Source organism: Tribolium castaneum, chromosome 9, assembly GCF_031307605.1.
Source record: "Tribolium castaneum strain GA2 chromosome 9, icTriCast1.1, whole genome shotgun sequence".
NCBI lineage: Eukaryota > Metazoa > Arthropoda > Insecta > Coleoptera > Tenebrionidae > Tribolium > Tribolium castaneum.
Window position 1 is genome coordinate 2,875,649 of NC_087402.1, and position 23,075 is coordinate 2,898,723.

Below are 23,075 nucleotides of genomic sequence, written 5' to 3' on the forward strand. Positions count from 1 at the left end.
GCAGTTTTATTGGCGCGCAACATCCAGAGGTGTTTTTGTTGGTCTTTAGTGTCAATAACGAGCTCGGTGGTGAGTTATTTGTGTCGTTCGAAGCGTTCAACAGTTGCGTAACGTCCGAAATTTAAATCTTGTGTTTTCTCCCGGCGCATCCACCATTTCTCGTTGTGATTGCTTTTAAATTTCAAATTCCGGAAAAATATTTACCGACATTTTCCGAGTGATTATTTTCGGTCTAGTCAGGTGCGTTGCAATTCAAATTGCTAGCTTGTGGCACATAATTATCGATTAGTGTTAATTTTGAATCCTAGCCGGAGGCAATTTTGTGCTTTGTCGAGAGAAGCACCTTTGCAAGCTCTTAAAATTTAACGCGTCATTGCTAATAATGAGGCGGAAGGCGGTTTCTGCGGGTAACTAGTATTAATTAGATTTAAATGATTAATAACTCTGCATTACGTAACTATCCAATTTACTAATCGAGCCCTAATGAGAGCAATCGAATCCTTTCCGCCGTTTATTTATCGTGTCTTAAATCACGGATAAATTATTCAAAGAAGTCGTTACTAATCCACGAGCTAATAATTTTCACGTGCTTAGTGCCAATGCTTCCCATGGCGCCGACATAAATTTTAATTTTCCTCTTGTTGTTCGGTTATCTTGCACATGCTTCAACTCTATTAGTTTGTCCTCGTTGAGGGAGGAATTTCAGTTATTCCAAGTGGATGCATGAAGAGTTTTTTTATCGTGCATTTTTCATGATGAAGCTTTTAAACTCTCATCTAATATTAAAACCGCAATTTATTTTAAATAACTCGTTTTATTTGCAGGATTTGTACGAAAAACCCAAACAATAAGGAAAATTCAAACAGGAATTCGGTACGAACGAAAATTCAATAATGGTCGTCGGGAAAACGGTCATTTTTGATGCAAAATTAATTTTTAGTTCAACAAAATGTAGCGAAATACAATAACATCGAACGATGTTTTGTTGGCGGAGTTTTATTCGGGAAAATGTCAAAGTCTAACTCCAATGGAAATGAAAGTGATGTACTACACAACGAATTTAATTTTTGCCGCAATCTAACGCAGCTGTAAAATCATTTTTGCTAAACTGGTTGCAAAAGTAACGACTTCCGCAAACAGAGCAAAAGGAAAGTTTATATAGGATTATGACGAAAATAAATTAAATCAGGTTAGACTAAAACACTTTAATATTTTTCTGAATCACATACGAAGAATAATAGGTAGGTTAAGAAATTTCTTTTAATAATTAAAAAAAAACATTTTATTTGCAGTAGAAATCGTCAACAAAGAATTAAAAATATCCATTACCCTGAATTATTTTCTTAATAAAGTTCGATCATAAATGTTCAAAAGTAAGAGTTACATTGGCTCAAAGAAAACTATCTAAACTCGCCCGACTACAAAATCATAAAACACAAAACTAGAAAGTTCTAAGCCGTTTTACTTTTACAATAAACTTGTTTCTAAAAGTTCTCATCGTTTGATTATTCTGAGTAGTAGATGGGCCCCTATAGGACACACCCTGATTTTCAAGGGTAATTGTGAAAAAAGTAATAATATTAAGCAAATTACCCCGATTTTCAAGGTAGTTAAAAAAACATCAAATAATCATAAAAACACCCCGATTTTCAAGGTAGTTAAAAAAATAAAAAATATCAAGCAAATAACCCGATTTTCCAGGTAGTTAAAAAAAATAAAAAAATAACCCGATTTTCAAGGTAGTTAAAAAAAATAAAAAATATTATGAGCTTTCATGGGATTTCAGTGACGGATGGGCATCCGTCACTGAATTTAAGACGATATAAGGACATCACAAGTTTTTAATCAATTTCATCAGCATTCAACAGATTTTTAATGATATCCTTTGATTTTTTAGTTAATCGATTAGCTTTCCCCTTTTTTAATCCGTCGCCTCGTAAATGTTCATTCCACGATTTTTCTTTCATTTTGTTTAGAATAGGATTTATAATTTCTTCTTTGTAAGTAGAAAAGGGCGGCGATTTTACGTATGTAGACGCTATATTTTTAAGCCCTGAAGTTACACCTTGAATGATATCTTCTTTATTATTTTTCCAAAAAGGTTTTAATATATTGCGATATAAAAAACCCAATGCTGGTATAGCAAATTTTTTTATAGATTGAAAAATATTTCCACCTCTAATATCTCTGTGATATTTAAGACCAAACCCATATTGTTTAGGAAATAATTGTTTTCTATGAACAACAAGTACCATTTATTCTACAGGAAAGAATAGCAATGACAATTACTGAATATCTAGAACAAAATTTAAACACTCTCCATTAAAATTTATCAATTGATTTAGCTGATTTGTAACAGAAATGCGAATATTAAATATATAATCCGTACGATTAATTGGTAAATATTTCGGATGCGTCGGTTCAATATTAATTAAAGATCTAGGTGAAATATTTGGGGTAAAAGCGTATATAACATCACTTTTGAGATTATTTTGATAACTAGATGAAACTAGGGAGCAGTGAATCAAGATTTGATCAATATCTTTGGTGATGTTACCAATTTTTGTTGCATAGTTTATTCCTTCTTTATATATTTTTTTATCAAATCCTAAAAGCTCATGTATCTTACCGTGGGAAAAGTCAATTTCATAGTCTTTGTCGCGTATAATTAGCATAAAACGATTAGTTGCATAATTTACATCAAAATTAAACGGGGGTGTTTCAAACGTTCCAAAATATTCTTGGATATAATTATTTAATTCATTTTCATCGTACAAACCGTTTGGTAACTTTAATATTTTCCACTCCGATTCATTTCTATCGTGTTCTTCGTCTTCGACTCTGGACACACCTTGCCTGTCTTTCTTGATTTCGTTATTTTTGAGTTCGGTCTGCGGAGCCTTTTTACCAGACTTGTATTCGCTTCGCTCATGAGGGCTTCGCCTAAATTTTATTTCGTTATTTTTATACTCTTCGGTAATGTTATCCCAACTATACCAGAGACTTGCTGTCTTTAAAGCAATTTCACCTTTTAATCCAGATAAATTAATAGGGTTTTCAGAATAACTTATTTCAAAATCATTTTCTTTAGATCTAATGTGTATTAGGCTCATTTATTCAGTTTAAAAAAGCCTGGCAAAAGTTCCCGAGGGAAGTGGACTAGTGCTCCGCATGCAGCGTAGAGAATATCTTTTTGTGATCTGATTTTTTTATGAGTTTCAGGTTTAACAATTTATCAAGTATTTCTACGCATTCATTATATACCTCGATTGAATCATTTCCCGCATTTTTTGACGCAATTAATAGATCAAGACGTTCTACCATTTCATTCGGATCTGAAAAAATCAGGCATGGCCTGCTGAAGACCGAAGGTCGAATCTGGCCGCTTCCTGTTTGCTTCTCATAGAAGGGAATTTTTCGAATATCTTCTAAAACACTTTTATATTTTTTCAACTGTGAATACACATATTGTAAATTATCAATTTTTTCTTGTTCTTGTGATTTCTTTGCGTTTGTAAGGTGCGCATTTAATGATTTCAATTTAGTTGATATTTCGGGTATCGTCGTATCAATTTTTGCATTTCGACTTCTAATGTCTAACGATAATAAATGTGAAGGTTTTTCAAATTTAAATTGTTTTTCAATAATATCAAAATTTAAATCTTTATTAGGATCTAAACTTATGGAGGAAGGTTGTCCGAATTTTGGTAATGGTAATAAATGATCCGATTCGTTTACATCATCGCCTCCGGAATCTTTCGATTCGGCCTGGGGAACCTTTTCCTCAATTGCTAAAACATTTTTTGGATTCGCTTCGCTCATAAGAATTTGTTGTGTAAATTCAGTAATATTATCAAGTTTGTCAGTTATAGGTTTTTGTAGTTTTTTAATTTCTTCCTTCGTTAAATGTTCTTTAAATTGTTTTAAATGAATCCTATTTTTAATTATTTCACGATTTTTTAAAATAGCGTCAATTATTTCACTTTTACTATTAGCGTTAGTCATTTATATAAAGTGAAAAGAAGATTCATCATGAAGGCATAGCCGAATATGAGCGCTAGCGAAAATAAGTGCAAAACATTCCCCGTTTTCATTCCGACTACAATCCGATCTATTCTTACAGCATCTCCTCTTTCACGACAGCTTATACCGTTTATAGGTATGTGTCTATCGAGGAGAATCATCGGCACGACCATCAGTCCTGAATCAACAGGACAGGTCATTGTTGTTCGATATTACTGTAAGTCATGAATAGATGGAAGAGTCCCAAAACCGAGAAATATTTTGAGAATATTTGGCAGCACTCAGTTGCTCGTCAATCTTCGTGGGTCCTCAATCTCTATGGCCACTCGAGATCTCACCAGTTCAGATTTAAGAACAACTGCATTCTCAATTAAAAAAGCGGCGATGGGAATCGAACTCAAAACCTTTTATTATCTGTCTAACTCTTTACTATCTGAGCTATTTATGTCGTGTCCATTATAATGTCTAATCAGCTACAATAATACATCAAACTGCGCAATATTACGAAATTTAAAAAAAAGTTGGATCCGCGGGGGTTCGAACCCGGGACCCCTTGGAGTGAAAGCAAACATCTTACCAACACGCCCATAATGGCTCTTCTGCAGTTGTTTTCGAATTAAAGATCTTATACTGTTTGGGTGCGGAGCACAAGTCAAAGACGGTTCACAAGGGAATCAATTTGCCCGCTATCGCGGTTTATCGTTAAGCGTGCGTATTTGTGTTAAATAAATGACTGGCAAGGCCAGTCCAGTGTCGAAGACGACGATGAATACGTCTTTGCCTATTCATTTTATTAAAGCGGATGAAAAAGAACATTACAACATTAATAAATTAGCTCCAAAATGGCCTTTTATATTAATAATTATAGGACGAAGCGGTTCTGGTAAAACAAATACTGTTGTCAATCTATTAAAATATTTATTTTTTGATACTTTTTATTTGTATGCAAAGGATTTAGAAGAACCTTATTATCAGTTATTACAAAATGTGTTTGATGATGAAAAAATTATTCGACCTGAAGAACCGATAATTGAATCACACTTTTCATCAGATATAGAAGACATAGTCCATGTAGACGAACTGGATAGAGATAAACAAAACTTGATTGTTGTTGATGATTTTGTAACTGAAAAAGATCAAAAGAAACTGATAGATTTAGCTATACGAGGAAGAAAAATGAATGCTTCGATGATCTATATAACGCAGGATTGGTATAGAGTACCAAAATCAATTCGTTTACAATGTAATTATCTTTCAATATTTCCATCATGTGATGGTAATGATATAAGTTTGATATTTAGAGAAAAAGGATTGGATAAGAAAGTCAAGGAATACTATGAAAATAACATTAATAATTTTGATTGCTTAACTATTGATTTCAAAAATCCTGAAATAAAATATAGAAAGAATTTTACACCAATAAATGACTGGCAGGACCAGTCCAAAGGCGATGACATCGTCTTTGACTAGTGCTTCGCATGCTGAATACGTTCTTAGAAAAAATAGACAAAAAGGTGGAAAATCAACAAGAGGACCACCTGGTATAGGGTTTAATTTAACAGAAAATGGCGATTATGATATCACAGGACACAAATTAGTTAATGTAAAACAACCAGAAAATCCTGGCGATGCTGTTAATTTACAATATTTAGCGTCAGCAAACGATAATATGATCAAAAAAGATGATTCAGAAACCGTTTTAAAAATGGTTAAACCTGAACTCAGTAACATGATCAAAAAAGATGATTCAGAAAGCGTTTTAAAAATTGTTAAGCCGGAACTCAGTAATATGATCAGAAAAGATGATTCAGAGAGTATTTTAAAAATCGTTAAACCTGAACTCAGTAATATGATCAAAAAAGATGATTCAGAAAGCGTTTTAAAAATTGTTAAGCCGGAAGTCAGTAATATGATTAGAAAAGATGATTCTCAAAGTATTTTAAAAATCGTTAAACCTGAACTCAGTAATATGATCAAAAAAGATGATTCAGAAAGCGTTTTAAAAATTGTTAAGCCGGAACTCAGTAATATGATTAGAAAAGATGATTCAGAAAGTATTTTAAAAATTGTTAAACCTGAACTGAATAATATGATCAAAAAAGAAAAACGATATATTGATATTGGTAATAGAAGATTAGTTAAAACTGCTGATGCAATTGATAAGTATGATGTTGTCAATAAAGGGCAACTAGATATTTACGGAGAAAGGTTAATCAATTTGGAAACTGAATTCATGAAAAAAATTCATTATTCTTTTTTACAATTTGTAGGAAAAATTAGTTTTATTAAAGAAGTTCATGGGCTAAAGGCTGTTACTTTGCTTGACTTTTCTTTTGATGGTGAACTATTTCTTAGAATACCAATGAATGTGGAAGTTATAAAATTCTACTCAACGGCTAATTTGAAAGATTTGTATATTAGTAGTAATAAAGGAACAATAGATCTTTCAAAACCCTTTACTGTTAAAGAATTTGATCTTCTATCTTTTAGAATAAAAAAAGAAAAGGTAAACACTGAAGAACATCTTGGTCGTTTCAATGATAAAAAACCTTATCTATTAAGTACTCCAATTTTTTTTTATATGCTAGTTAAGTTTTCGGTATAAAATTATGAAGATTTTTTTAATATATAAATGAGTGACTTAAAAACCAAACTAAACAGTTGTGGATATTCTTTTGAATATAAAAAACTTGTTGACTTGGAAATTAATACACCCTATTCAGTGACAAATTTCGAAAATGTTAATACACAATATGGAAGTAAATTAGGTGTTATTTTGAATAATAAGATTAAAGTAATTTTACCAGATAGATTTAAAAATATGTCCGTCAATTTTTATTATCCAGATTCGTTAAATATGATTTATAAAGGTAAGAAGGAAATTACAAATAATAGATCAATTCATGAGATTGTGTTTGTTGATTCCGACGCAGGCGATGCGAAACACTAGTCCGCTTTCTTTAAATCTAAATTATCAATTGTTAATAGTATTCATTGTTTTTTAAAACCCCGTTCTGACAAAATTATGGTAACTAAATGGATTATTGCAAAAAATGTAAAAAACAAACTAAAAGTATTGGTGAACCAAAGTTTGTAAAAAGGAGAAGAATATCTACTTGCAGAATTTGTCAATCAGAGAAAAATAATTTTTCTAAATCACCAGAAGATATTTTAATTTTTGAACTATTTAAATCCGCTAGGAAAAAATATCCAACACGTCGCTTTCAACACAAAGGTATTGACGATACTTGGCAAATAGATATTTATGTTTTTTATAGACCAAAAGGAAAAGCAGAAGATCCAAGCTATTCTTTAAGAACAAAGACAGAGTCGAAGACGAAGCCGAATGATTTTAATAAATTTAAAAAGATCAATAACGGTTTTATCTATATTCTAGTCGCTGAAGACACCTTTTCTAAATTTGTATGGGTAGAACCTTTAAAAACTAAATCAGGATTAGAAGTAGCTAACGCGTTTTTAAAAATCATACAACAAGCGATTAAAGATAAACACAATCCACCGAAAAATTTACATGCTGATAGAGGAAAAGAGTTTTATAATAAAGATATGAGAATCGTTTTAAATAAGTACAATATCAATCTTTATAGTACTGGAACAAAAAATAAAGCTTTCTTTGTTGAGAGGTTCAACCGTACTTTAGGAAATAAATTCAAGCCAATATTGTATGACAGTTCGCCGAAGGCTCACGAGTTGGCTCCGCCAAGGAGTTTTAATTGGCTTTCCTCACTACCAAAAATTATAAAATCTTATAACAATTCTTATCACTCTACGATTAAAATGAAGCCAAAAAATGTTAATAAAGGAAATGAAAGACAGTTATTAGAAACCGTATATATGATTACATTAACAAATAAAAAACCAAAATTTGAAGTTGGTGATAGAATTAGATTGTCTAATATGGTTGATATTTTTCGTAACAAATTAAAAACAAACTGGACTGAAGAAATATTCACAGTTGTAGAAAAACGCGTATATAATGTTTGGATTTATTTTGTTTCTGATCTTAACGGCGAAAAAATTAAAGAGGGGATATACGAAGAAGAAATGCAATTAACATTATTATAAGAATTATTGAAATAATATCTTTCTAATAAATGGATAAAAAAGTTTGTAAGAACTGCAATATTCTAAAAGATTTGGAGAATTTTTATCAAAATAAAAAAAGCAAAGATGGTTATTCAACTTTTTGTAACATATGTTGGAATAAACGTTATAGAGGTAAAAAAATATTATGTAACTGCGGTAAATTAGTAGGAGCGCAATACTATCCAAAACATCTCTTGCTAACATATTATAATCATTGAATATGATGTTTAAGAAGGCTGAAAAATGTTTTGCAAAAAAATTTTTCTTATAAATGGAGCTCTCGAAAGATGAGCTTCGTAAAATGACACTTGAGGAAATTATAAAACTTACTAAAGGTGATTTAAAAAAAGTGGGTGACATAATTGAACAAATTAGTGAAGACAATTCGTCATCGAGTTCGACGAAGTCTCACGATGAATCAAAGATTCAGAGTTCAGATAAGAGTTCACCTTTGACACATGAGTCGTCCTCGATGGATAAATATTTTTTAACACCACAATCAAATAATGAGATTGTGCTAAATAAACTAAGTTTAAAAAAAATAAAAGCCATCGCAAAAAAGATGGGGTTAAAAAACTATTCGCAATATAACTCAAAGACTAAATTAGATCTTATAAAATTAATTCTAAAAGAAGAGCTCAATGCTGGCGATTGGTTTAATAAATTAAATAGACTCAATATTAAAAAATTAAAATCAATTGCTGAAAAATTAGACCTAAAGATAAAGCAAAATAGTAAAAAAACAGATCTAGTGAATCAAATTTCAGATAATGTAAACAATGAAGCGAATTTAAATACTGTTCTCAACGAAATCGGATCACCAAAATTAGAGGAAATTTTAGAGGAAACCATGTCAAAAAACGAATCGACTCAGAATACTTCTTTGACTATAAAAGAATTAAGAAAAATTGCTAAAGAAAAGAATATCAAAGGTTACTCTAAAATGAAGAAGGCAGAATTATTACAAAAAATTAACGACCAACCGTTCGCTTTTGAAGATAGTTATTTTACAGAGTTTTCGAAAAAATCTAAAATTAAAATAATAGAAACAAATGCTGAATACACCAAAAGATGGAGGAAACATAAAGTTTACTATAAAGTTATATTATTGAAAGCCGAAGATGAAGAATCATCCGAGCCTGATCTTTCAGGCTTAATTATGAAAAAAATTACTGTCATTAGAGAGGGATTAAATGAAATGATTAAAATAGTAAAAGAGAAAACAAATTTCAAAGAAGGAGATTTATTAAATATAGTAGTTAATCACAATGATCTTTACTCCCCTATTTCCACAGGTTTATCAAGAACTTCTGATATTGACAATTTATTAAACAAAATTCAGAGTATCTTAACTTCAAATCAAGATTTAGATATATACGGTTGTACATTTCATGCCGAAGTTGTTAATATGCCTAGAGGTGCTACTAATGCGAAAAGATTGATAAATATAGCAGAAGACTCGCGAACAAAGAGAAGTATAATACAAATAAAAAACAAAGATAATTTATGTTGTCCAAGAGCTGTTATTGTTGGACTAACTTATCAAACAAATATAATACTCGGTAAAGAATTTAACGACAATGATATAACATATATTAGAAAAGGAAGAAATTTACAAACTACTTTAGCTCAAGAACTATGTAATCAACTTGGAGAATATAATAGAAATTATTTTACATTAGATGATATTGCGAATATAGAAAGATTATTAAATATTCAAATAAAAATCGTAGCAGCCGAATGTTTTAATCAAGTAATTTATTCTGGAGAAGAGAAAGATGTAAAAGTATATTTATATAAAAACGGAAATCATTTTGATACAATCAATAATATGACAGCTTTCTATAGTCAGTCTTATTATTGTGAAAAATGTGATAAACCATATCAAAATAAAGACGAACATAAATGCAAAAAAGGAGTTAAAATATGCATATTATGCTTAAAACCTAAACACAAAGAAGAGTCTAAACAAAGAATATATTGTGAAAAATGCAATAGATATTGTTTTAATCCAGAATGTTTATCAAATCATTCAGGAGTGTGTGAAGAATTTCATAAATGCTTAAAGTGTAATAAAATACTCAAAAGAGGTGATAAAAAAATTGTGGACGAAGGTAAAAAAATGATTGAAGAAGGAAATAACATGATTTATAATTCCTGTGACGATAGAATTGGTACCATGAGGCGTCTTGCAATGATTGAAGAAGGAAATGAAATGATTGAAGAAGGTAACAAAATGATAGACAAGGGTACTCACAGATGTGGATGGGAAAAATGTCGAAATTGTTATAAAGAAGTTGAAATATTAGAACATAAATGTTATATGCAATGGAAACGACAAAAAGGCGGAATATGTGAGACAATAATAAAAGACGGTGATAAAAAATATAAAGTAAAAGGTTGTCAAAATTGTGATAGAAAAGGTTGTACAGCAACTTTTCCTGATGAAACAAACAAACAAACAAACAAAGGAAAAGAAACATTATCATTTAATGACTTGGAAAAGGGTTTTGGATATACCATAACAGATTTGCAACTTTTTACTAAAGACGGTAAAGAAAAAGCTGTAGTTATATTGAATAATGAATTTAAGTTGTTTTTACCAGATATATCGGCTAAAAGGGGTGACGAACTAATAGGCTATATGTTAGAATATGATTTAGTTATGACTTATAATGGTTTGATTGTGAAAAATAATGTAGGATTTACAGATATAATGCCTGATATTACATTTAAAAAAATGGACAAACGTCCTGATAAAACAACCGAAAGAATAAAATATCACATTTATCAATGTAAAGATTGTAAAAATTGTGTTAAAAAATGGTCACAAAGTGGACTAGTGCTTCGCATGCCGTTGGATGATGAAGAACCGTTTAAATGCGATAAATGCGGTTCTAAATACCATACAACTAAATGTTCTTATACAGAAAAATATTTATTCTTTGATTATGAAGCAATGCAAGAAACAGGCAAACATATCGCTAATTTAGTTATATCTCACGATTTTAGCGGAAATGTTAATTCTTTCGAAACCAACGAAGATTTTTGCAAATGGTTAATTTCTAGAGATCATAAAGGATATACAGCTATCGCACATTATTCTAAAGGTTATGATTCTTACTTTATTTTAAAACATTGCGTTGAAAACGGTATTAAACCTTTCTGCGTATATAACGGATCTAAAATAATGTTAATGGAAATAAAATCAATTAATTTAAGAATTATTGATAGTAGTAATTTTGTTCAAGGACCTTTAAAAAATTTCCCTAAAACATTCGGTCTAAAAGAACTTAAAAAAGGATATTTTCCACATTTCTTCAATACTACAGAAAATCAGAACTATATTGGAAAAATACCTGATACAAAATACTATGGGGTTAATTCTATGAAACCAAAAGAAAGGGAAGAGTTCTTAGAATGGCATAAACAAAAAAGAAAAGAAAATTATTTGTTTGATTTTAAAAAAGAACTTTATGATTATTGCAATTCTGATGTTGATATATTAAGAAGAGGATGTCTTGAATTAAGAAATCAGTTTTTAGAAATTGCGAATATAGATCCTTTTAGGTATATTACTATTGCAGGTGTTTGCTTGGCTATATATAGATCAAAATATATTAAGAAAGATACAATAGCTGTTGTTGATAATCTGAAAAAAGATCAATATTCTCAACAATCAATTTCATGGTTAAATAGTTTTCATAATCCAAATATAAAACACGCATTGAACAATGGTGAAGTGAAAATATGTGGATCAAAAGTTGACGGGTTTGATGAAAAATCCAATACTGTTTACCAATATCACGGTTGTTTTTGGCACGGTTGTACAACATGTTATAGTTCAGATTTTATTAATAATAAGAATAAAACAACTATGGAAGATCTTTATGAGAAAACAATAGAAAGAAGCGAGCAAATAAAAAAAGCTGGTTATAACTTAATAGAAATGTGGGAATGTGAGTGGACAAAGTCAAAAGAATATAAGAAAGAAATGAAACAAATTGAAGAAGAAATTAAAAAATGGGAAGATCTTAATCCTAGAAACGCATTCTTTGGTGGAAGAACAAACGCAACAAAATTGAGAGTAAAAGGAAAGAAATTGAAATATATCGATGTTTGCAGTTTATATCCAACAGTACAATATTTTGATGATTATCCAGTCGGACATCCTACTAAAATATTCAAACCTCGTACATATGATCCTGAATGGTATGGATTAATAAAATGTGCAATTTTACCACCAAAAGGTTTGTATCACCCCGTTTTACCTGTTAAAAATAAAAACAAAGCTGGTGATGAAAAGCTAACATTTCCATTATGTCAATTGTGTGCAAAATTAAATAATCAAAAAGATAAATGTTCTCATACAGAATCTCAAAGAATTATCAGAGGAACCTGGTGTACCAACGAAGTAAAAAAAGCAATTGAAAAGGGGTACAAAATAATAACTATTGATGAGGTTTGGCATTTTGAAAAAAAATCATCAAATTTATTTAAAGGATATGTGAAAGCGTTTATGAAAATTAAATTAGAAACAAGCCCTTGGCAGGATGATTTTGAATCAGAAGAAGAATATAGAAAAGCTGTAAAAGAAAATCTAGGTATTGAATTGGGTAAAATAGAAAATAATCCTGGAAAGAGAGCTGTTGCGAAAATATGCTTAAATTCCTTATGGGGTAAATTTGGGCAAAGACAAAATATGGGCGCAACAGAATATGTTACAGATGTTAAAAGATTTTATGAAATTTTATTAGATGACAGACTTGATAATATACATATAAACGATATAAATGAAAATATGTTACAAATTGATTATAAGTTAAAAGATCGCTATATAGAAAATGATTTCAATACCAATATATTTATAGCTGCTTTTACAACTGCAAATGCTAGACTAAGATTGTACGAAATGTTAGATAAATTGGGAGATGCAGTTGTATATTATGATACTGATAGCGTTGTATATATAGACGATGGTAAAAATACTATCAAAACAGACTGTTTATTGGGAGAATGGACAGACGAATTAGGTAAAGACGTATGGATAATAGATTGGATATCAACAGGTCCTAAAAGTTATTGTTATAAAACAAACACAGGTAAAGTTGTTTGTAAAATAAAAGGATTTACGTTAAATTATGAAACGTCCAAAAAGATTAATTTCGAAAGTATAAATAATATTTTAGAAAAGAAAGCCTGGCGAAGCCAGTCCGGAGGCGAAGCCGAAGACAGTAAAATCAGTACGCAATATAATCGAATTACCAGAGATACTAAAACTAAAGAACTCTTAAATAAAATCGAAACAAAAGAATTTGGTTTTGTTTATGACAAGAGAGTTATTCTAGAAACCTTTGATACAATACCATTTGGATATTAGCGTCAGCTGGAGCTGACTCAAGTCTGCGACTAATCTATTAATTAATCACATTATTTATTTAAATAAATGGAAAACGTTGTAGACAATTTATGGCGTATTGATGAAATGCCTGTAACCGATGAATCAACAAAAAGTTATACTTACAATGAAATAAGAGAAAGTAATATCAATGTGAAAGAACTTGAACAGTATACGCTCGAAACTAATATAAGTGGATGGAAACATTTATCAGGTGCTTATATTTTTGTCAAATCTAAAATTAAAAACAATCCAAATAATTATGCAACTATATCAAATAATGGGATAAATGATTTTGACTATGTGAGGCTATTCTATGAAGAGGTATTAATAGAAGAAACAAATTATGTTGGCGTTGCTACGTTAATTTCAAATCTGATTGAATTTTCTGGAGACGTTTCTGATACTTCAGCATCACAATTGTGTTGGTATCCAGACACAGCAGATTCAGCAGATACGTCTCAATACAAATATGAGGCGCAAGATAAATCGGTAAAATTTAAAGATTTAGACGTTGATATAAAAACTATTATTTCAAAAATCACAAATAATTCTGCATCCAATAAAGGATATTTAGAGAGATGGTTGTTAACAAAAGATGAAAAAACTATTACAAAATTTATACCTTTATCTAAAATTTTCCGGTTTGTACGAGACTGTAACAAAGTTTTGAATGGAAAAATTCGTATCGAATTACGTAAAAATAGGGTAAAAAATATATTACACGCTAAAGTTGATGGAAATTATGATTATGAAATATCTGATATTAGTTTGTGGATCCCAATAGTTAAGCCCTCATTAGAAACTGAAAAAATGTTATCTTCATTATTAGTTAGCAAATCTAACTTTCTTTGTGGATGGAATGCGCTTAACTGTTACCGTAGTAATTTGTGGTCTTCTGGAAGTGGAAACTGGCGCGTTGTAAATAATCAAAATAAAATATCTAGAGTTTTTATAGTGTTTTCTAGAGCCGAACGAAACGATAATTTTACCAAGTCACTGATGATTTTTGATAATATGAATTTAGAAAGAATAAATATTAAAATCAATGGTACCCAACATCCTACTTATGAATATCAGGTGAATAATAGGGATTTACAACGCTTGTATGCAGCATTCCTTTCATGTAATTATAAAAAAGATTTGGATGAAGGCACGTGTGTTAGCTATAAAGATTTTTGTAACCTTTATTTAGTTGTTGCTTTTGATGTAACAAGAGAAAATGATGAAAATTTATTTAGTAAAACAAAATCATCTGAACTAGAAGTTAATTGGACATTAAAAGATTATCAAAATGTTAATTACTACATATATGCTGTAGTTGAATCTCAAAGAATTGCAAATATGAATATTATAGATGAAAAGATTTACTTGGAAATGAAGTAGAGGGTTTTTAATTTAAATAAATGACGATGACTGAACCGAAAACAATGAATGATTATAGAGTATATTTATCACCCAATCAAATAAAGAAACTCCAAAGTTGTAAAGAAAAAAGAATAGATTGTAATATAAGATTCGATTTAACAGAAAGACCTAATAATACTATTAAATTAAGAGAAAATCAGATTGATGAAATTAAAAAGTGTAAAAAAGAGAAGAAAAAATATTGTAATATAAAATTTTCTCCAACACAGATAGGTGGATTTTTACCTGCTTTAATTCCTGCAGCGTTAGCTGTAGCCAAAGCATTGGGGTTAGGTGCTGCTGGTTATGCTGGTACTAAATTAGCACAAAAAGCTTTTGGAGATGGTATAAAAAAAAAGACGACGAAGGCATATGGACAAGGAATAAAATTGATAGGAAAAAGGGGTTAAGTAATATAGAAATATCTAATATTATGAATGAGTCGAAGACGAATCCGGCTTTGCCTCATGAAGCTACGCGAAATTTTCGAGGTGTTTTTGCAATTGACATGTTACCAAAAAAAATTAGAAAAGATGAATCAGGTATAATTAATTTTCAACCCTCTAATTGTTATGGCTCACACTGGGTATGTTACATAAACAAACCATATTTAAGAAATATTTTATATTTTGACAGTTTTGGAATATCTCCACCAGAAAAAATTAAAAAATATTTACTAAGTAGTGGAAAAAATATTGCGTGGAATAGCACGCAGCTACAAATGAATTCTTCTGTTTTATGTGGTCATTACTGTATATATGTGATAATTAATGTCAACAGAGGCAAAGATTTTTATGATATATTATATTCTTTTAAACAGATACCGTGTCGTTTAAATGAGAAAACTACTATTTCAATATGATTCATCATGAACGTAATTAAAAAAAATATATTATCTATATGTTATAAATGGAAACATATCTACAAAAACGCTTGTATGTATACAGAAAAAGTTACTTATATTTTTATAAAATTGGAATCGGATTATCTATTAGTAAATTATTATTTAGTGTATCGGGATTATCATCGTTAGCACTACCTCCACTAGTTTGTTTATCTCTTGGCGCAGGGGTAATAGAAATCTTAGATAAGAGGTTAAAAATATCAGAAAGAATTGAAGAATATAAGTTGGTTTATAAATTTTATCGACAGTTATTGCATTTATATAAGGCTGATAAAATAAACGAAAAAGAAATAAATTTACGTGAAGAGGAATTTGTCAGTAATTTTAACTATTTTCCTAGAGAGAAATACCTAGAAAAAGCCCACTTAAACGGTAATTGATGATTTTTGTTTAAATTCGGACGAATGGGCGAGACCTCATGAGCGTAGCGAAATTTACACTATTAAATGAAATATTATATTATTCTTTTTCTATTTTTCGCTACTGTAAAAACTTCAGATGAGAGTTCAGCAAAGCCTTACGATGAATCGAAGATTCAGAGTTCAGCAAAGCCTTACGATGAATCGAAGATTCAGAGTTATTTAGAACAATTTGGCTATTTCGCGTCAGTATCTACAAAACCTGGCAATGCTGAATCATTAATAGAAATAAATGAAGCATTAATTAGATTTCAAGAATATTACAGTTTACCTGTTGATGGAACATTAAATCAAGAAACACTTGATTTGATTAAACAGCCGAGATGTGGAAATAAAGATAATCCAACAGCTTATAGAGTTCATTATCAAAAATGGAATAAAACAAATCTTAAATGGTATTTTTCGTTAGCTACGAACGAGATGAAAGAATTAGCACAAAAAGCCTTTGATCAATGGGAATCTGTTTCAAATTTAAAGTTTGAGTACTGGCACAGCGTCCCTGAAAGGGACTACGGCTCCGCAGGCCAGCCCAGCGCCGTAGGCGAGTACAATAGTGTTAAACCGGACATACTTATTTCATTTTCTAATACGCTGTTTCAACATAATCATAATTCACGGTGTCAAAAAGGAATATGTTCTAGCAGTTTTGACGGAAAAGGTAATGTCTTAGCACATGGCTTCTTTCCAAATAATGATGAATGTCTAGGAATTCATTTTGATAAATCAGAAAATTGGTATTTTGGTGAATCAAGTAATACACCTGATGATCAAACTAATTTTTATACAGTATTATTACACGAAATCGGACATACATTAGGTATTGAGCACTCTGCCAATAATAATTCAATTATGTACGCGTATTATAAAGGTGATATTGATAAATTAACTCGAGACGATATGTGGGCAATTCAATATTTATACGGAATACCTGAACGGTCAAAATATGAATCAATACCAACTACAACTACCACAACTACTACATCTACCACAACTAAAAAACCTATTACTTTGACTCCTAGAAAGACTGATTCATTACCTGATTTATGCAGCTTAAGTGAAACTATTAACACATTTTTAATAGCAAATCATAAATTATATATTTTCTACAAGAAATATGTCTGGATTGTTAATTTAAAAGACATGAGCTATGATAATAAACCAAAATTAATTACAGATTATTTAACTTTTTTACCAGATAATTTTCAAGAAATATCACAAATTTATCAGAGACCAGATGGAACTATTTTGTTAACAACAAACAACTTATATTATATTATTGATTTTCCTAATTTCGTTGTTAAAAACGGTTATAATGGAAGATCTATCACAAGTTTGGGTGTTCCTAGTGGAAAGAAAATTAATGCAATATTTAGTACTTATTCTGGTCAAACTTATATATTTTATGACAACACAATGTTTATACAATTTGATGAATGTCTGCTTAGACCTAAGAAACATGGTATGATAGCTGAATTGTTTTCTAGTATTCCTTCTAATGTTGACAAAGCCTTTAGATATATTAATGGAAAAATTTATTTCTTTAAAGACAATAATTACTACGAGTATCATGAATTTTTGCAAACGACAAAATCGTATAAATTTGATTTATCTATTTTTGAAATTAAATGTAGTATTATAGATAAGATTATGATTTTACTAAATAAACTTAAATAATTTTCAATATAAATGGATAACAAAATAACTTTAATTTTAAAAGAGAACGGTAAACCTTATCTTTGTTATAAAGTAAACGAAGAAGAAACTAAAATTGATCTAACTCCAGATGAAGAAATTGAACTACTACGAAAAATTTCTGTTATTATTCTCACAAAATTACCTCCAGAAGTAGCACATAAACATATGTATGAATTCTTAAAATTTGTTTAAAGTAGTTTTTGTTTTCACAATTACCCTTGAAAATCGGGTTATTTTGCTTGATATTTTTTATTTTTTTAACTACCTGGAAAATCGGGGTGTTTTCACGATTTTTTTTTTGCTTTTCTGCTTACCCTTGAAAATCGGGGTATTATAACGATTTTCTTTGCTTTTCTGTTCACCCGTGAAAATCGAGGTGTTTTTATGATTATTTGATGTTTTTTTTTTTAACTACCTGGAAAATCGGGGTGTTTTTATGATTATTTGATGTTTTTTTAACTACCTTGAAAATCGGGGTAATTTGCTTAATATTATTACTTTTTTCACAATTACCCTTGAAAATCAGGGTGTGTCCTATAGGGGCCCATCTACTAAGAAGATATCATTCAAGGTGTAACTTCAGGGCTTAAAAATATAGCGTCTACATACGTAAAATCGCCGCCCTTTTCTACTTACAAAGAAGAAATTATAAATCCTATTCTAAACAAAATGAAAGAAAAATCGTGGAATGAACATTTACGAGGCGACGGATTAAAAAAGGGGAAAGCTAATCGATTAACTAAAAAATCAAAGGATATCATTAAAAATCTGTTGAATGCTGATGAAATTGATTAAAAACTTGTGATGTCCTTATATCGTCTTAAATTCAGTGACGGATGCCCATCCGTCACTGAAATCCCATGAAAGCTCATAATATTTTTTATTTTTTTTAACTACCTTGAAAATCGGGTTATTTTTTTATTTTTTTTAACTACCTGGAAAATCGGGTTATTTGCTTGATATTTTTTATTTTTTTAACTACCTTGAAAATCGGGGTGTTTTTATGATTATTTGATGTTTTTTTAACTACCTTGAAAATCGGGGTAATTTGCTTAATATTATTACTTTTTTCACAATTACCCTTGAAAATCAGGGTGTGTCCTATAGGGGCCCATCTACTACTATTCTGAGACAAACTATTTTGAATATTCACTTAGCTCATCATCGAAAAGGTTATTGTGTGCTCATATGAATGGTGTGAAAACATTCAAATCCGCTAGAAGGCCACTTAAATTTTTTATTTACTATTTAGAAAAAGCGTAAGTAGTATTCTTTTTGTCTATGTAAACTCGTGCAACACACATAACATAATAATTACGTATGTATTTTAAATAAGTTGAAACATAAGTGAACGTAAATATTTACAATTATGGTGGATGCGCCGGGAAAAGATTTATAATGGATATTTTATAACCCTGTTTTTTATGTCTCAAAAAGATCAAATAGTAAATACGCTTTGAAAACAGTCTGCGGCACTGCCATTTCCATAAAAAAAATAGATTTCCGCATTTTCAATGTGGGTGGATAGGTTTAGTAAAACAACAAACTCGTGTTGGACCAATTTTATTAAATAATGTATTTCGAATTACAATTCAGTTGTACAGCGAAAACATTTATTTTTTCCCCTGCGAAAATTTCATTTTGTGTGCAGTGTAATACACCGTGTACCATCTGCGCCACAAATAATCCTCTCGGATAATAATTACTGAATCCAGTTCTCAGCCGCACAAATTGCAAACCAACACATAACTTACTGATATTCCGCCCCCGCAACACGCTTTCCCGACTCAATAATGACCGTCGAGATCAGAAAACGTGTCCTTTCCTCCCGCATTCGAAACTAGTGCGAAATTATGACTTTGTCGGCTGGCGTGTCCCTTTAATGAATCCATACGTTCCGAACTTAACACATCACCGGCAACACACAAAGGACAAAGCCATAGCCATTTATTTTAACGACCCTGCCGGTGACAATGTCGAAGTTATACACCGCAGAACGGAATCGTGACATAACAAGCAACGTCGCATAACTCGATCGAATAGTGAAAAGACGGGAAAGGCTGAAAAAATCACTCATTTGCAACTTTTGCAATTTCAGAAGAAAAAGTCGGCGCTACGGGATATGGACGTGATAATTCGCACACCACCTGGAATACGGCGAAATTTCGTCGGCATTTTTCACTTTCAAATTAAAGCGGTTCTTGTTAATTATGCGGCACACCCCTGCCGACTCAAAAATTCACTCATATCAGCATGGGGGCGCCCCTATGGAACACGAGCTTTATTACACCGCGATCCTGCATTATTTATTAATCCTCCACCAAAATTTTCGCAAAAAGTGACAAAATTTTCACACAAATAAAAATGTAATGTTACAGAAACAACTGGCAATTTCCAAAGCCAACTACGCCGTTAGAAACATTTGTAACGAGCCACGAACAAGTTGAACTCATTTTTTTATCGTCGTTGCCAGACTGTTGTTTTTCTTCCTCCCGAATATCAAAAACACACCAAAAAGGGTGGATGCGCCGGACTAGAAACCTCTACAAATTTATTCACCGAACCGATTTTTTTCGGATACACCTTTTCCCGGCAAATTAATCAACTTAATTGAAGCCCTCTCCACTCAGCCTCAAATAAATTACTTCATTTTTTCGTCGAACCGACCACAAAACGCCCTTTCGATTCCTTTTGGCGTTAAATATTAACGTTGGCGTTAATATTTGACGTTCCCGTGGCCCCTTTTCTAGCTTTACGGCGCTCATCTCACCTGAAACGCAATAATCACATCAAACGGCAAACCCCGCTGGGCGTTATTTCACAGGCCGGTGGTCATCGTCGACCGACCGAAACGACCCGAAGCCATTTTCGACGTCTTGACGCCGGCAAAGAGGGGATCCTCGGCCGAAAAATGGAAATGGGGTAGAGTGTAATTAACAAACTAACGATTAGTCACGATTTCACTCGTTAAAGGTCGCTTATAGTTTAGTGTCTTATTTTTCGATTGAGTGCCGTTCAATAATCAATTATTACGCCAATTTTCGAGCTAATTGCTCGAAAGATACTTAGGTAATTAGGCCAAAATTAGCTCGACATTATGCGGACTGCGCAATTTCTCGACATGTTTTAGATAATTGGCTTGTTATGAAGATGACGTCTCTGGAGGGGCGAAAGTTTGACGATTTTGTTACCTGATTGTCGATTGTTAACAATCAATGATGCTCGTTACTGTCTCAATTCGCTCCGATTGCCTTTTGTCGAATCCTTAACTTAACGGTGACACACTTTGACCAAAAAATTAAAATAAAAAAAGTGTGACAGCAAACTCGCATGTTTGTCTGTATTTTCCAGAGGACTTGTCGCAATTTAACGGTTTTTTTTGTCAGGTGTATAAATACGTACGCCGATGACAATGTCGAGACATGTCAGACCGCAAAAGTAAATAAAGCAAAGTCGGCATCTGGCTGGAATATAAAGTTAACATTAGAGGTCGCACATCTGCTCCTGCGGCGGTTCTATATTTTCATTAGCGTTTCTGTTCGAGCGCTGGGAGGTGGAGGTATGTTTGGATCTTTCGTCGCTTCTCGATTATTTCGCAGCGACAAATATCGCATTAAAGTGAAAAGTTTCACAGAGTTGCGATGTTAATATTTTAAGCGGCACCTTATTGCCACCTCAGAAACGTGCAGGGTATAACCTTATGAATTTTCGATAAGCTTTTAGCTAATAGGTTGTGAGTAAAACGCTGACGGAGTTTATTATTTGACGTAATAATTTAACGGTTGTCTCATTTAACTTCTCTCCCTTTTACAAACACCAGCACAACGTTATTTATTTGTTTATTGTTGGGCGCACAGAAATCAATATTTATTCTAACGATACACAAAATTCTGTTTGTTTTGCGTTTGATACCTTTAATTAGTCTCCCTATTTACACTCACTCATGCCGGCTTTTTGCATAATTAAAACGCTATACGTGCATGAACGACCGATCGTTGTACACTAATTGAACCGTTTGTTTCGTATGCGGTCCCACACACTCGTGTTTTTACTAGTTTTTGCCAATTTTTCCATTAAAACGAAAACGATGCGTGCGAAACAATCCCACCGTGAAATTTCCACAAACAATAGCGCGACGCTTCCCCGCCGCCGAAAAGCGACCAGAAATATAATTGCAAGGGTGACGGTCGAACAAATTCAATTAGAACCCGAATCAGGAATTTCCTTCATATTTCTATCTTCAAAAGAGACCAATTTTCTTTTCCTGTGATGAAGTGCAAAACTGTTCGAAAAACTTTCAAATCAATTCAGAACTTCAATACAAGACTAAATAAGTTAAACCGCGGCGCAACCAAATTGCAAATTCTTCTCTTGTGCGAGACAAAACGAGAAAAAACGCGACACCGATTCGGGACTCTCGCTTTAATCAATTTAAAGTAATTTGTTTGGCGTCTCTAAAAAGGAGATGAAAATTTTTCACCGGTTTTTACCGACATAATTATACGCTTCGCTCCTGATTTTTTGATAAAGAAGGCGCGATTTGAAAGTAAAATCGGGAAACTAGCATTTACCAACCGTTTTCCTTTGAATAATTAGCAAAAACCGGCTTCTTTCAAACGTCGAAATAAATTAAGAGGCGGATTAAAACCACAACCAGAATACCCAAATATATAACCCGAGCCCGACCAAAAGGTCGCACATTTGTCATTTGGACCGGATTTATTAATCCACTCCGTACAAACGAATCAATTCCACAAGAGAAAATTATTTATTATTTAATCGCCGGTGGTACTTGTGCGTGCGCACTGTTAGGTACTCCGTTATACAATTATAAAACAAACATTGATGATTTGTCGAAAAACAGCAAAATCGAATAAAAACTCGATCCGAGTCCGGCATACAAACTCAATTTTGCCATTGTTTCAGTCCCGAATCAACAATTACGGGAAAAAACCTTCTCCCTCTACTTATCGACGTCGAGCTTAACTTGACAGATCATTATCGTAATGAGCGCGTCTTGTTGACCGTCACAAAATTCGCAAAACGCGATGCAACCCCATGTCTTAAACTGAACTTAATTAAAAATGCTATCCTTCTCGCCCTATTGACATGTTAACAACCT

At 31.6% G+C, this 23,075-nt stretch overlaps 1 protein-coding gene across 2 annotated transcripts in view; it reads right to left on the reverse strand.

Annotated features, from left to right (window-relative positions):
* rg (rugose) overlaps window positions 1-23,075 on the reverse strand; it is a 117,685-nt gene that overhangs the window by 86,825 nt on the left and 7,785 nt on the right. The window lies entirely within an intron of this gene.